General features: G+C 39.9%; 1 protein-coding gene across 10 annotated transcripts in view; it reads left to right on the top strand.

The window, feature by feature from the left end:
• The window catches only part of LOC131437447 (protein lifeguard 1), a 196,848-nt gene that overhangs the window by 91,398 nt on the left and 91,931 nt on the right, over positions 1–13,519 (top strand). The gene's annotated exons all lie outside the window — the stretch shown is intronic.

Genomic DNA, 13,519 nt, shown 5'->3' with positions numbered 1-13,519 from the left:
ACAATTCGTAATTTTTAATCATTTTTACTACCTAATACGAATGCTATGATTTTCAATAAGGATGGTCTATCTGAGTTTGATTCTTTATCTCTCGTAGAAGGTCAGAAAGTTTATCCTGTTCTATAAGTTATTCATCATAAGATTAGACTTGCTATAATCAAAATAATTTCACAAGAAAAGCCCTGTGGGGATGTTGGTACGGTTGACATTGTGGCGGAATTACAAAACCACCACGTTTTCCACGTTAAACCCTCAGAACAATTTCAATATTACATTTCATTTCGACACAATGTAGTTATATTGTAAACGTCTTCTCGAGAATACTTTGTACGGAAACCAGCCATACCAGCCATTATGATTTGATGCATCGGCACTTTACAAATCATAAACTTCAAATATTTTATGAGTTGAACCGATGTGACCGAAATTATCCTAGGTACCAAAAACGGTCCTCCTCGCTTAAACACTTGAATTGCTTACAGCGCACAAGCAAAGACTTCTCGTTAAACTTACACGTACACAGATAAAATTTGTATATTCAGCTGCCTGTTACCACATGTTACAATGAATAATTGTTGTAGCGAAGTCTCACACGCTCGAGCCCCCAAGTTCCAGAGCCCAACTCAGATCATTACCGCTACCGTATGAGTAACGGTGTGTTTATTATTATGTTTGAGACGGATGAGTCATTCACCACGGAAAATGTTGCCTGTACTCAACCAGGGTGTTTCATCATAACGGTGTGAACTTTGCGGTACGTAACATATCATCTATGGTGGTTGTAGCCAGGAAAAAGGGCTACCGATGTTTGATAACGTAACTGTCAGTGAAGTTGGTATCATGATAAGGGTGACATTTGCCTAGATTTTACCTAAACTTATCATAACTCGGCAGAGGCCCAGACATTTTCTCTTGCATTCGATCACTTGAAGAAGTCAGAAGTGCGCGCGGTGTTCGTAGTCTAATTGTAATATAGTTTATAAGATTCGTGAAGTGGCGCACAGTATCATTATTACTTAAATTTTTGTAGATAATATTAAAAAAACACAGAGTTTAAAAATTAAAAATGGTCTAAGTTAATAAAATGTGTTAGTACGGTTAGTTAATCAATAATTATAAAGGCATTAATCATAGTTATTTAAATCGAACGTTGTATATTTTGTGTAGTGATATAACAAGTCGATGAAAATATGGAAAACACACAACATTTATACAGTTAAAAACGTTATAAAAGATAAAAATTATTAAATACTTATGTGTTAAACGTTGGTGTAGGTTAGGTTTCGAAAACCACATGCGCTCTATACTAGTTATCTGCTGGGAAGGTCCCAAGTGGGCCTTTTATTCTTGGGCTTCGAACTTTGTTCGAAGGTTTTTCCGCAGACTAAACATGTTCCGAACGATGAGTTCAAAATCGTGTTCCGTAATATGCGCGCGAAATATAAGGGCCATGCGGTATCGTCGGAAATTGATAATTAGGCTTTGGTCTAAAGAAATTTGGTCGACGGTTAGATGCCACATATTGGTATAAATACCAATCAAACGCGGCTTACAGCACCTCGCATTTAAAACAAATAAACGAAATCGATAACGAACAGTTCAAATCTCTTTATTAATATATTTATATAATACCAAGTCGCGCACGGATGTCTCGTGCGCAAAATAAGTTATCAGGTTACCAAAGACGGTGTTTGTTTCAACTGTCGCCTCAGGGGTCACCAGCTCGTGAGTGTGAGCGACCACAACACAGATATGGTCAAAAATGTGACTTTCATGATGTGGACACAGAATCTTTCCCTTTTAGCGAAAAAAATGCAAACAAGACGTATGAAGTTCCTTTCAAAACTTGATTGCGGGAAAACAAAACAAATATTTTGTTTGAGGCAAATTTGTGATTCTGTACATATATTCTTCCAGTTATGAAATTGATGAGCCCATTATACACGCGGATAATAACAAGAGACCGTTTGTCAAAATAACCATATTAGGGATACCTTTAGTAGGGCTACTAAGCACTGGGGCTCATCTAAGCATCATAGGTCGGGGATCGGGAAACTTAATTGAAAGGTGTAATTTAAAGGTATGTCCTTTCGTTGTTAGTCTTAAAAGGTCTAATGTCTACTATATCGATTTTGATTGGTTTTTTCGGCAAGCATTAACTGAGAGAGACGAAAGATATAAAATGAAAAGACGGATAGGTATTCTAGATTGAATCAGTTATAAATTTAGAACGGAAAAGCTAGCCTAGGCAGGCTCATATAGGCATGATCAGAAGAAAGAAATGAATTCTATTTTACCGTCTACTTGAGGGGGTCGAACGCTTAATTTCTAGTCTTCAAGTATGGTCGTGTAACAAGTGTAGATCTTCACCACACTATGCTACTGACACTGGCAAAATAGAATTCAAATCTTCCCGCCTAGATCCGATCACGCGATTATTATTCTTTTACTACTGACACCGCAGCTGTGTCAAATGCCTTTTTTTAGGCACTAAGTTAGAAGTGCCAACCCCATACCTATTGTGTTTGAACTACTCGTAGCCTTTCGTTCCGCACACAACGGAAAGCATATCGCATCAAACGACACGGCCAGACACTCAGTAGAGATCGAATTTTTCGTTACATTTGAACCAACTCATGTATATGTTATTTGGTTTTAATTGCCGCATAATGTCTACTATATCGAGATATTTTATTATTACGAGATTCTTCCTGAATCCGATTGTAGCGACATAGAAGAAAATTCTTCAAAAATTTCCAAAATGGACGCTTGTCGTTCTGGGAAGAAACATCAATCTATGCCACCAGTGACGGTGATGATTTCCGATTTCAAAGCATTCCGTACTGAGCTTTCTACTTTTCTCCCGGAAGTAAAAGTCTCATTTCAAATCGGACGAAGAGGAGAATGTCGAGTCTTAGTTGATGGATTGGAAGATTACGAACGTCTTATTCGATATTTGTCCGAGAAACTTCATAAATTTTATTCATATGATACCAAATCAGACAGACCCTTCAAAGCTGTCTTGAAAGGCTTATCAAATGATTAAAGTACTGATGAAATTAAAAATGAACTAAAAGAATTGCTTTGTTTTGCCCCTTCCCAAGTAATACTTATGAAGAAAGAGCGAATGGTACTTCTAAACCACGCTCTGGAATTTCCCATGAACTTTACCTAATACATTTCAATCGAAGTGATGTAAACAATTTGAAAGATTCAGAAAAAGTACGTTTCATTTCTCACATTAAAATTCATTGGGAAGATTATAAACGGCATAATCGTATTGCAAACTTAACGCAATGTCGTCGTTGCCAAGGCTTCGGCCATGAACCAAAAATTGTCATATGGATATACGGTGTATGAATTGTGGTAAATCGCATTCGAAAGACGTTTGTTCAATGAATGAAACCACTGATAAATTTTCATGTTCAAATTGCGAAGGAAATCATAAATCCAATTATTTGAAATGTCCTGTCAAGGAAAAAATTTTACACGCTCGTTCGCTTCGACAATAAGACAAATCAACGACCTTAAATTTACAGAACATACCGGAAAATCAAAAACCGTTACAAATGCCACGCCTAATTCTTCCGAGGCACTTATTTCTTCGAATTTAAAACAAAAAACAGGTACGTCTGCCAATTCGTCTTCTAACGAAAACAATTTATTAACAGGTAGATCGACCTGGTCATCATCTTCTTCTAATGTCAGATATTGCCATTGTGACAGAAACTTTTCTTAAACCAAATTAAAAAGTAATCCACATTATGTGGTTCATCGATTTGACGGAAGCTTTGTTGGTGTACTTTGATGTTGGTGAGTCGTTTATGGATGGTTTCCAGGACCATTGTAGAAGAAAGAAAGAGAAAGAGAGGGCACTACATTTGCACGTTTATGGCTTTTAAGAAGTTATAGAGGTAGGTCATGTAAAGGGGATCTCGGGCTGCTAAAACGTCACGGACTGGAACATAAGGTGGTAACCTCGGGCCCGAAGGGAATCAATTAGCTGGAGTGTGACGTCACAATACTCGGAGCACAACCAAACAACATGCTCGATGTCATGATAACCATCTCCGCAAACGCAAAGATTACTCTTACTAAGGCCAACACGATGAAAATGCGCTTTGAGCAAAGAGTGGTTGGACATAAGTCTTGACCTTGTGCGAATAAAGTCCCGGTTCACATCCAACCCTCGAAACCAAGCTTTCGTCGATACTTGCGGTATAATCAAATGTAACCACCGTCCTAGACATCAATCATTCCAGGAGGTCTTCCAGCTGACGATTTTCCCCAGGAAAAACGGTGAGTACTTTCCAGGCTTCACTGAGCGAAGAGCCTCGATATAGCTGAGACTGTTCGATACAGTAATGGTCTGTGGGCAAATTTCAAGACCCAAGGTCTGTGAGCAAAGTTTCAAGATCTCAAGGGTATACTGAATTGCAGCTAGTTCTGCGACATAAACTGAAGCTAATCGTATGAGTCGATTGCATACAACCTAAGGCTATACGTTTGACCCAGCTATGGTTTGACCCATTAAATGAAGCTGTAGTTGTGTAGGTTCATGCTTCCTTGAAAAAACTACCAGCTCAGTTTTCTCCGTGGAGAATGCAAGCTGGGTAGAGCCCATGTAGACAAAGTGTCCAAGTGTTGGTAGTGATCGTTGCAGATCTGTAGACTTGGCTCCTGTTATAGATACTACTCCATCATCTGCAAATTGTCTTATCGTGCAAGAGTTTTCAAGACATTCATCGATGTCATTAACATACAAGTTGTAAGGAAGGGGGCTGAGGCCCTAGGGAAGGCGTATACAGCTAATTCGTGTGGTTGTCAAATCTAAATGTGTAAAAAACATGCACTTTTCAGACAATAAGTTGTGTAAAAAGATGTTTAAAAGTGGGGAAAGACCATGCTTGTGCAGCTTCTCCAAAAGAATTTTTATGGAAACTGAATCAAAAGCCCCCTTTATGTCTAAGAATACTGATACCATTTGCTTTTTGTGAGCAAATGCCATTTGAATTTCTGTGGAAAGCAGCGCAAGGCAATCGTTCGTTCCTTTGCCTTTACGGAAGCCAAATTGTGTATCTGAAAGCAAGCCATTTGTTTCCATCCATTTGTCGAGACGAAATAGAATCATTTTTTCCAACAGTTTTCGAATACAGGAAAGCATTGCAATCGGCCGATATGAGTTGTGGTTGGAGGCTGGTTCGCCCGGTTTCTGAATAGCAATTACTTTCTCTTGTGGGGGGACAAAGTTCTGTTCGACAAACTTGTTGAGAATGTTGAATAAGACGCTTTTTCGCGATATCGGGAAGATTTTTAAGTAAGTTGAATTTTATTTTATCGCACCCAGGTGCATTGTTATTGCATGATAATAGGGCAAGAGAGAACTCCGTCATCGAAAATGGGGTATCGTTACCAGTACTTCGGGTGGGCGCTGCGCGATAGGTTTATTGTTTATTTGGGAGCAGGGAAAAGCCCGATGAAGATGAAATTTGGCTATCTCTCTCTCCAGCAGGCATAACACCTCCTCATCAGATTAACAGATTACAATGATCCAACAGATACATTTGGGCTTGACACTAACAATTAGGTATTTAGTTCACGAACAAAATCCGGGCAAACTTTCTTGGCGAAATCAAATATCCAGCTATCTGAATATTCTACGGATTCGTTATTACTGGTTGCATTTCTCATACGACGGGCTGTATTCCACAGAGTGATCATCGATTTTTCCCTAGATAGGCCATTGACGAACCGACGCCAGTAGCCCCGTTTTTTCGCTTTGATTAGATTCTTCATAGTCTTTTCTAACGATGCGTATTTTTCGTAGTCTTCGCGATTCCCACTGTTGCCGTATCTCTTATACGCGGATGACTTAACTTTATACATTCCTGAGCATTCTTTGTCTCACCATGGGGTTGAAGGTCGCGTAGTGATTGTAGTTTTGGGTAGTGAGGTAGTGAGGGGAGGTTAATTCGATAAAATGAATAGCACTTTTTGATTCCTAAAAGTACCTCTCCATTGGAGTCTACTCGTTCCAGTCGTATAATGTTGAAATTGTGGAAGTTAAAGTGTATATTTGAAGTAAGCCATGTTTCACACAATGAAAATACATCGCAGTTACTAGAATTTATCAAAAATTTGAAGGAATCTAGTTTTTTTTTATTTATTTATTTATTTATTATCATCGGACATTACCGTCTAAATGATATGAGTGGGGAAAAGCCCGTTTGAGTGTACCAAAAAATTTCAATGGCACTCTTCTCAAAGAGGCATAAAAACCACTATCTTTTCTAATACCCTAAAATTTACACATAATACATACAAAATTGTCGTTGTTAATAAATAAAACTATACAAACATCATACATTAATCATACAAACACCAATAAATAGTATACATAAATATCACAGTAATTGTAGTCTTCCAAACTCTAAGGTACACTCTGCTCGTGAAAAAGTACGTATCATTGAAGAGACTGGTTCGTGATATCCATAGCTCGTCCGATGAAACCTCGTTGATAATAACGACGCATCGCGGGTTCTTCTAGTGGCTCGAAGATCCAAACGGGATAGTAGTTCAGGTGCATCAATTTCACCATTCAGAATTTTCGCAACTGTTAAGGCTTGTTGAATACGACGACGACGTTCCAATGATTCAAGATTTAATAGATGACAACGATCTTGATATGGCGGTAGGTTCTGCGGGTCACGCCTAGGTAGATTCCTGAGAGCTAATCGTATGAATCTTTTCTGTACTCTTTCTAGTTTTAGGCACCAAGTTAACTGATACGGATTCCAAACTGGCGATGAAAACTCAAGAATTGGCCGAACTAAGGAGCAATAAAGAGATTTTAAGCAATATGGATCCGTAAAGTCACGGGATATTTTAGATATGAATCCCAGTTGTCGATTCGCTTTTTTAGTTATATGAGCCATGTGGGAGCTAAAGCTCAGTTTGTGGTCAAATATAATGCCAAGATCACTGATTTCATTGACTCTACGTAACGGTATACCATCAATGCTGTATCTGAAGATGATCGGATCGCTCTTCCTATGAAAAGTCATTACGGCGCATTTAGCGATGTTAATGGTCAGCTGATTTGTTCGACACCAATCCACGAAGCTATTCAATAGTGTTTGCAATCGAACGCAGTCTTCGGTCGAATGCACTGCTAAATACAGCTTGAGATCGTCAGCAAATATTAGTTTACCCAAAACGGAAGCTACATCATTAAAAAAGAGTATGAAAAGCAGGGGACCCAGATTACTACCCTGTGGTACTCCTGATCCATTGGTAAATGCGGACGATTCGCAAGAACCCAGTTTTACACGAATGATTCTGTGGGTAAGGTAAGACCGTAGCCAAGTAGTTAGCTTGTGTGTGGCTCCGAGCAGACTAAATTTGCGAAGAAGAACTTCATGGTCGATACGATCGAAGGCTGCTTTCAGGTCAGTGTATATAACGTCCACCTGTAATTTATTCTCCATTTGGTCGATACATGTTGACGTAAATTGCAGTAAATTCGTTGAAACAGAACGGCCTGGCATGAATCCATGTTGATCATTTGAAATGTAGCCAGCGATACGACGGAGAATAAATTGTTTGACGATGATTTCAAATATTTTACTTCCTGCCGAAAGATTCGTAATTCCACGATACTGTTGGACATTTCGTCTATCTCCATTTTTAAACACAGGAAACATGTAGGATTGTTTCCAAATATCGGGAAACTTTACCTCATTAAACGATTGGTTGAAGATTTGAGATAATGGTATCGATAAAGCAGCTGCACAGCGGCGGTAAATAACAGCAGGAATTCCATCAGGACCAGGAGAGAATGAGCTTTTAAGCTTTCTGGCAGCGCTAAGTACCATATCAGGTGACACATGAAAGGTGTTTAAATCGGCAACGTTGTGCGGCACAGTAGTTAATACTGAGGTCAACTCAGAGTCAGATGCAAAGCACGGAGTAAACACAGAGGCAAAGTGTTTTGCAAACAGTTCACAAGTAGTGGCTGTAGAAGATGCTGTTACTTCTTCAAGGTAGACATTATGAGGTACATTTGATGTTTTCCTTTTCGAATTAACGAAGTTCCAGAACCCTTTGGGGTAACATCGCAATCCAGATTGAACTCGAAGAACATAAGACCTATATAAGGCAGCATTAAGATTCCGATATGCAATGCTAGCGGCATGGAAATCGTGAGCAGTGACAGTCGAACGTCTACGGCGAAGTTTACGCTGACAGGCATTTCGTTTTCGACGCAAAGAACGCAGTAGTGGTGTACTCCAAGGTGGGGAAATCGGTCTACGTGTAACGGGAAGATTTGCAGCAAACCAGTCTCGTAATACATTACAAAATTTAAATGTCATTGTGTCAATATCAAACGGTCCAAACAATGTTCGCCAATCGAGATGGAGTAAATAACTTATCAAGGCTGGAAAATCGATCTTTTGGTAGTTCAGAGACCGGTTACTACATTACTAGCTACGGCTCTTACAAGAGGTTCAACAGTGGGTGGTTGCATCGAAATAACCAATGGGGGGTGGTGGATATCAATCGGTAGGAGAGGAGCAGTTGATTCCTCAATACACAATTTTTGTTCAGTTGAACCGAAAACCAAATCAAGGACACGCCCGAGGTTGTTAGCATGTAAATTGAACTGATTGAGATTTAAGAAATCCATTCCATCAACCAAGGCAGAACTAGCAGGTGATAGTTGAGATAAATTATCAACACGAATATTATTATCAATAGGTACCCAATTCAACCGTGGTTGGTTGTAATCTCCGCAGACCAGAACCATATCTTCGGTAGAACCTGTGTCGCATAGCTCTTGGACTGATGCTATATGGGATTCAATAGTACGTACATCTCTGCTAATATCAGGAGGAATATATATAGCGCAGAGAAGCAATTTACGATTCCCAATGCTAACCGAAACGCAAACCTGTTCCAAGTGTGCCTCATGAGTAACGTTTACGCGTGAACTAATATGGCGATCCGAAACTGCAATTAAAACTCCTCCAAAGCTCTTTTTTCGGGTGTTGTTTTCATTCCGGTCGCAGTGGAATACGTTGAACGAGCTGCCAAATAATTGAATAGACTGAATACGATCGTCAAGTCCTGTTTCCGTCATCGCAATGATATCCAAATTGCAGTCACATTAGTTACGAAAGCAGCATATATTTTACAGCGCAAGCGACGGACGTTTTGATAGTACAACCATATACTGTTGAGATGTTGTTGAGAAGCAAGTTGAAAAGTAGTCTGAAACGGTATTATTTCATTCAATGTGTGTGCAGTATCAAGCCTAGCTTCGGGAAGACATATACGCTCTTGATTTTTACCTGGCGAACCAGGGTTGGCACTGGTTTCTAAGTTACACTCATGAGTACCAACAAATTCTCCTGGAAGGAATGGGCTGGTTCGTGACAACATCTGTAATTGAGACATCTTTCTCAGCGATAGTGAAGTAGTGACATATACGTGTAAGATTTTTACCTGAGAAACCAGGGTTGGCACTGATATATGAACATGATGAGTCCACCGTATCATCTGATTGCTAGGAGTAGTCAATTCTCAATTTGGCCATTTTAAGCGCTTCAGGTAGAGCGGGCACTCCAAGCTCCATACAGTATGGCAAGTTCCAGTAGTTTCATTGGTAGATGTAGACGCTCCAATCGATTTGCTACAGTTCACACACTTCTCAAAGTTGGAATTGCAATCATTGACTGCATGGTTTTCAGCACACTTAGGGCAACAGACAGGCTTATTGCAGGTTGACGTTTTGTGGCCGTATTCGGAGCAATTGAAGCAACGAAAAACATCAACATCTTCGAAAATTCGGCAACGGTCCCAACCGATGAACACATGCTGCAACTTCAGCAAGCAGTTGTGAGTGCAGGAGTCACATTCGAAAATTACTGCCGTTGGATTATTCCGAACATGCTCTCGTTTGTAAAATTTTACGATTTGAATTGTACACGGGTCCGGCAGAGTATTTTGTTTTTTTAATCTTTCAATAAACTCGTTTTGGTTGAGATTTTCCGATATTCCGACTATTTTGATCCTAGGCTTCAATGGTTTTTGGATTTCAATGTCATACTTTTCCGATAACAAATCTCTAGAAGTTGACACGAGCTTTGAGGCGTGCTCACTAGAGACGCATCTAACAGCAACCGCTCCATTATCTTTAAACTTTACATTGGTAACAGAAAACATGGTTGGATCAAGATTTAAACGAATGTCATTCTTGGTAATATCAGCCGCCTGTGATGACTTTGGTTTCAAAATAACAGTTTGCTCTAGTTTTTTCACAACTTCTGACTTCGACTTGGGTAAAATTGCATTAACATCAGAGCAGTTTATATCAGTTTCAGCATCATCCGCCACATTACTGACATCACGATCAACTCTACGACGCTTACCGGACCTCAAAAGGCCACCTTCGTCGCTGGTCGGAAAGTCAATATTTTTATTTTTGTTCGCACCAACTTGCTTTGGTTTAGAATTTAATTAGAACATCATTCAGGCTAAGTTGTTGTTTGCGACACTCGACAATAGATACGATCGCTTTCCGAAGAAATACGCTGTGAGCAAACATCGCACTGTACAGAAGCCATGGCTATTGTTGCGACCTTGCGTCACTCCTATTGATTCGCCCGAGTGCGGGCTTTCAAAGTAAACAGCACTGTTTACAATAGCCGGAGCACGTACCGAAAATGAAATATTTAACGCATTTTATAGCGAAAAATAAGCTGGAACTGAACAGATGCGTACGAACAAAATGATACACTTTTCACGAGCAACAAAATGATTTAGTTTTTACCGCTAGGCGATCAATAATACACTTTAAAATTGAGAAATTAGCAGGATAAAAACAAGTAACGTGAACACCTTGCTGTATTGACATTCGATCATTTTGGGATGATACTTCTGCAATTCTACTGCGTATAGTGATCATACTCTCGATTTCTGTAGGTAGTTCAGCCATCGATAGATACGATCGCTGCAAGGAGGGGCCATTGTTCTGTCAACTGTTTTAAAAATATTCTTACTGTTGGTAATAAAGCCGTTGGAATACTTTTAAGAGGATCAGTTATATTGAAGGCTGTTAAATCCAGTCCACGTATCAGAGAGTTTCAGTAATCAAAAGTTTGACGGATTATCTGGTTGTGTTTTGGGATCACTTAGGTTTTTCGATGTCCCTGGAAGTGCAGGAAATTCCTGGTTGTATTTTCGAAATCCAGGAGGTGTTGGATTGGGTTCTACGGTTTTTTTTTTTGGTTCAATTTTAATGTTTTATTTCCATGTTGATGTTCATTCTGTAGTATTTTTAGATCTTTGCGAGGAATGTTAGGAGACGACATAATTGGTCTTTTCCTATTTGTTCCTATCTGAAGAGTAGAAGGTCCTACGCCGGGGTCATAAGAAGCATCAGCGTCAGTCGACAAAAGAGCAAGCGGATTGTCAGGGGTATTGGGAGTGGTTCGTTTGAGGATTTCCGCGTAATATCGTTTGGAATGCTCCCTTACGGTTTGCTTGAGCTTTTCCTCGCGTTGTTTGTACTTGGAGCATTCAAACAGATCATGCGGATTTCCGCCACAATAAAACCACACCGTGGTTTAATAAAACAGTATGGTGCCGTATGTCCTATCTTTTTGCAGTTCAAACAGTGCATTACTCTCGGTACCTACAACCGGACAGGTAGACGAGCCCTTCCCACTAAAACGTAATTCGGAAGAGCAGAACCGGCGAATGTTACACGAAAAGAGTCTGATGGGTAGTACTTCCCATCTTGTGTCGATTTGGAGTGCAATTGCTTGCACTCCAATATCTTCACTGGTTGAAGATCGGCATTCTTGAAGCGGCCAATCCCATCCTTCATTAGATCTTCAACCGTTAAACTCTCCTCGCGAACCACACCGTCGATAGACCTGTCTACGGAGCGGTGGTTTTTCCAAAGGGGTAGCGGGGATATCCATGTCAGATGTGTCACCATCAGAATACTCATCTAACCGTTCCACATTTACAGGTATATCATCATCTTCCCCGGGGACATATCTCCCACAACAACAAGAAAAATGGAGCAAATAGATAGGGTAGTAAGAAATAGAAAGATAAAAATAATAAAAAACTACTTCACGGGTATGGTTTGTTGAGCTGATAGATGAGTTCGCTTCGATTGTTTCCCTCGCGTGACCTTGATGAATCAACCACTGCTGGTGACGATGCTATTGAAGCGACAGGTAAAATCGCTGAAGCACACAACTGTCTGCTGCCGGTGTGTATCACTGCCGATCACTTATTAGATCTAAGAAAGATCTCACAACAGAAATGTTTCCGCTAGCCCTTGCTAGGGAAACACCTTCGCACTCGAGATTTTGTAATTAATACCGTCCTGATACGGAGCGAAAAAACAACAAGTGTATCGCGGATAGTCGGATACTCGGGATACGAATCTTGAAAGCATTTTGTTTCGCGTGTTTAGCATCTGAGCACTCTTTGTCCCACCAAGGGTTTGGAGGCCTTCTGTTAGACGATGGACCAAGAAATCGTTTGGTTTGGGCTTGTTCTGCGGCCTCCAGATTCGAAAAAACGAGGAAGTCATATTCTTCAAGTGGGGTTGAGCTCTTCCATTGAGTTCCAGGTACTTGAAATAATACTATGGTATTTAATACAGTCAACTTTTTTTGTCAAATCATATGGAATATTAACTGAATTAGCAATGCCTTTGTTACTGATAATTGATATGATGATTGGTAAACGATCGCTACCGAGTAAATCAGGAACTACTTTCTAGGTGCAATCTAGTAGAATTGAAGTCGAGCAAAAAGATAAATCTGATACATTCAATGTAAATAGTAATAATAAAGGGTAGTAGCTTCGCACGCTTGACTTCGCGAACGATTGAAAATTTAGGGTAGTTGCTTCGCGCGCTTGACTGTGCGAACAATTGAATAAAAATGCTAACACAGGTTAAATACTCGTATGGGACGAGTGTTAGGTGCGGTCAAAAGTAATAAAAAAAGTCATATGTAATAAAACATCTGACATGGATATCTCCGCTACCCCTTTGGAAAAACCACCGCTCCGTAGAAAGGTCTATCGACGGTGTGGTTCGCGAGGAGAGTTTAACGGTTGAAGATCTAATGAAGGATGGGATTGGCCGCTTCAAGAATGCCGATCTTCAACCAGATAAGATATTGGAGTGCAAGCAATTGCACTCTAAATCGACACAAGATGGGAAGTACTACCCATCAGACCCTTTTCGTGTAACATTCGCCGGTTCTGCTCTTCCGAATTACGTTTTAGTGGGAGGGGCTCGTCTACCTGTCCGGTTGTATGTACCGAGAGTAATGCACTGTTTGAACTGCAAAAAGATAGGACATACGACATGTAATAACATTTGAAACTGTGTTAACCATGGTCAAAAATTCGGTCTTCGATCAATTGTACAACATATCAAATTAACTATTGATGGACAAGTATTTCGAGTTTCCAATCAAAATATTAA

Source organism: Malaya genurostris, chromosome 3 (assembly GCF_030247185.1).
Source record: "Malaya genurostris strain Urasoe2022 chromosome 3, Malgen_1.1, whole genome shotgun sequence".
Lineage (NCBI taxonomy): Eukaryota > Metazoa > Arthropoda > Insecta > Diptera > Culicidae > Malaya > Malaya genurostris.
Note: the sequence above shows the minus strand (reverse complement) of the source record. Positions and strands in the feature narration are given on the sequence as shown.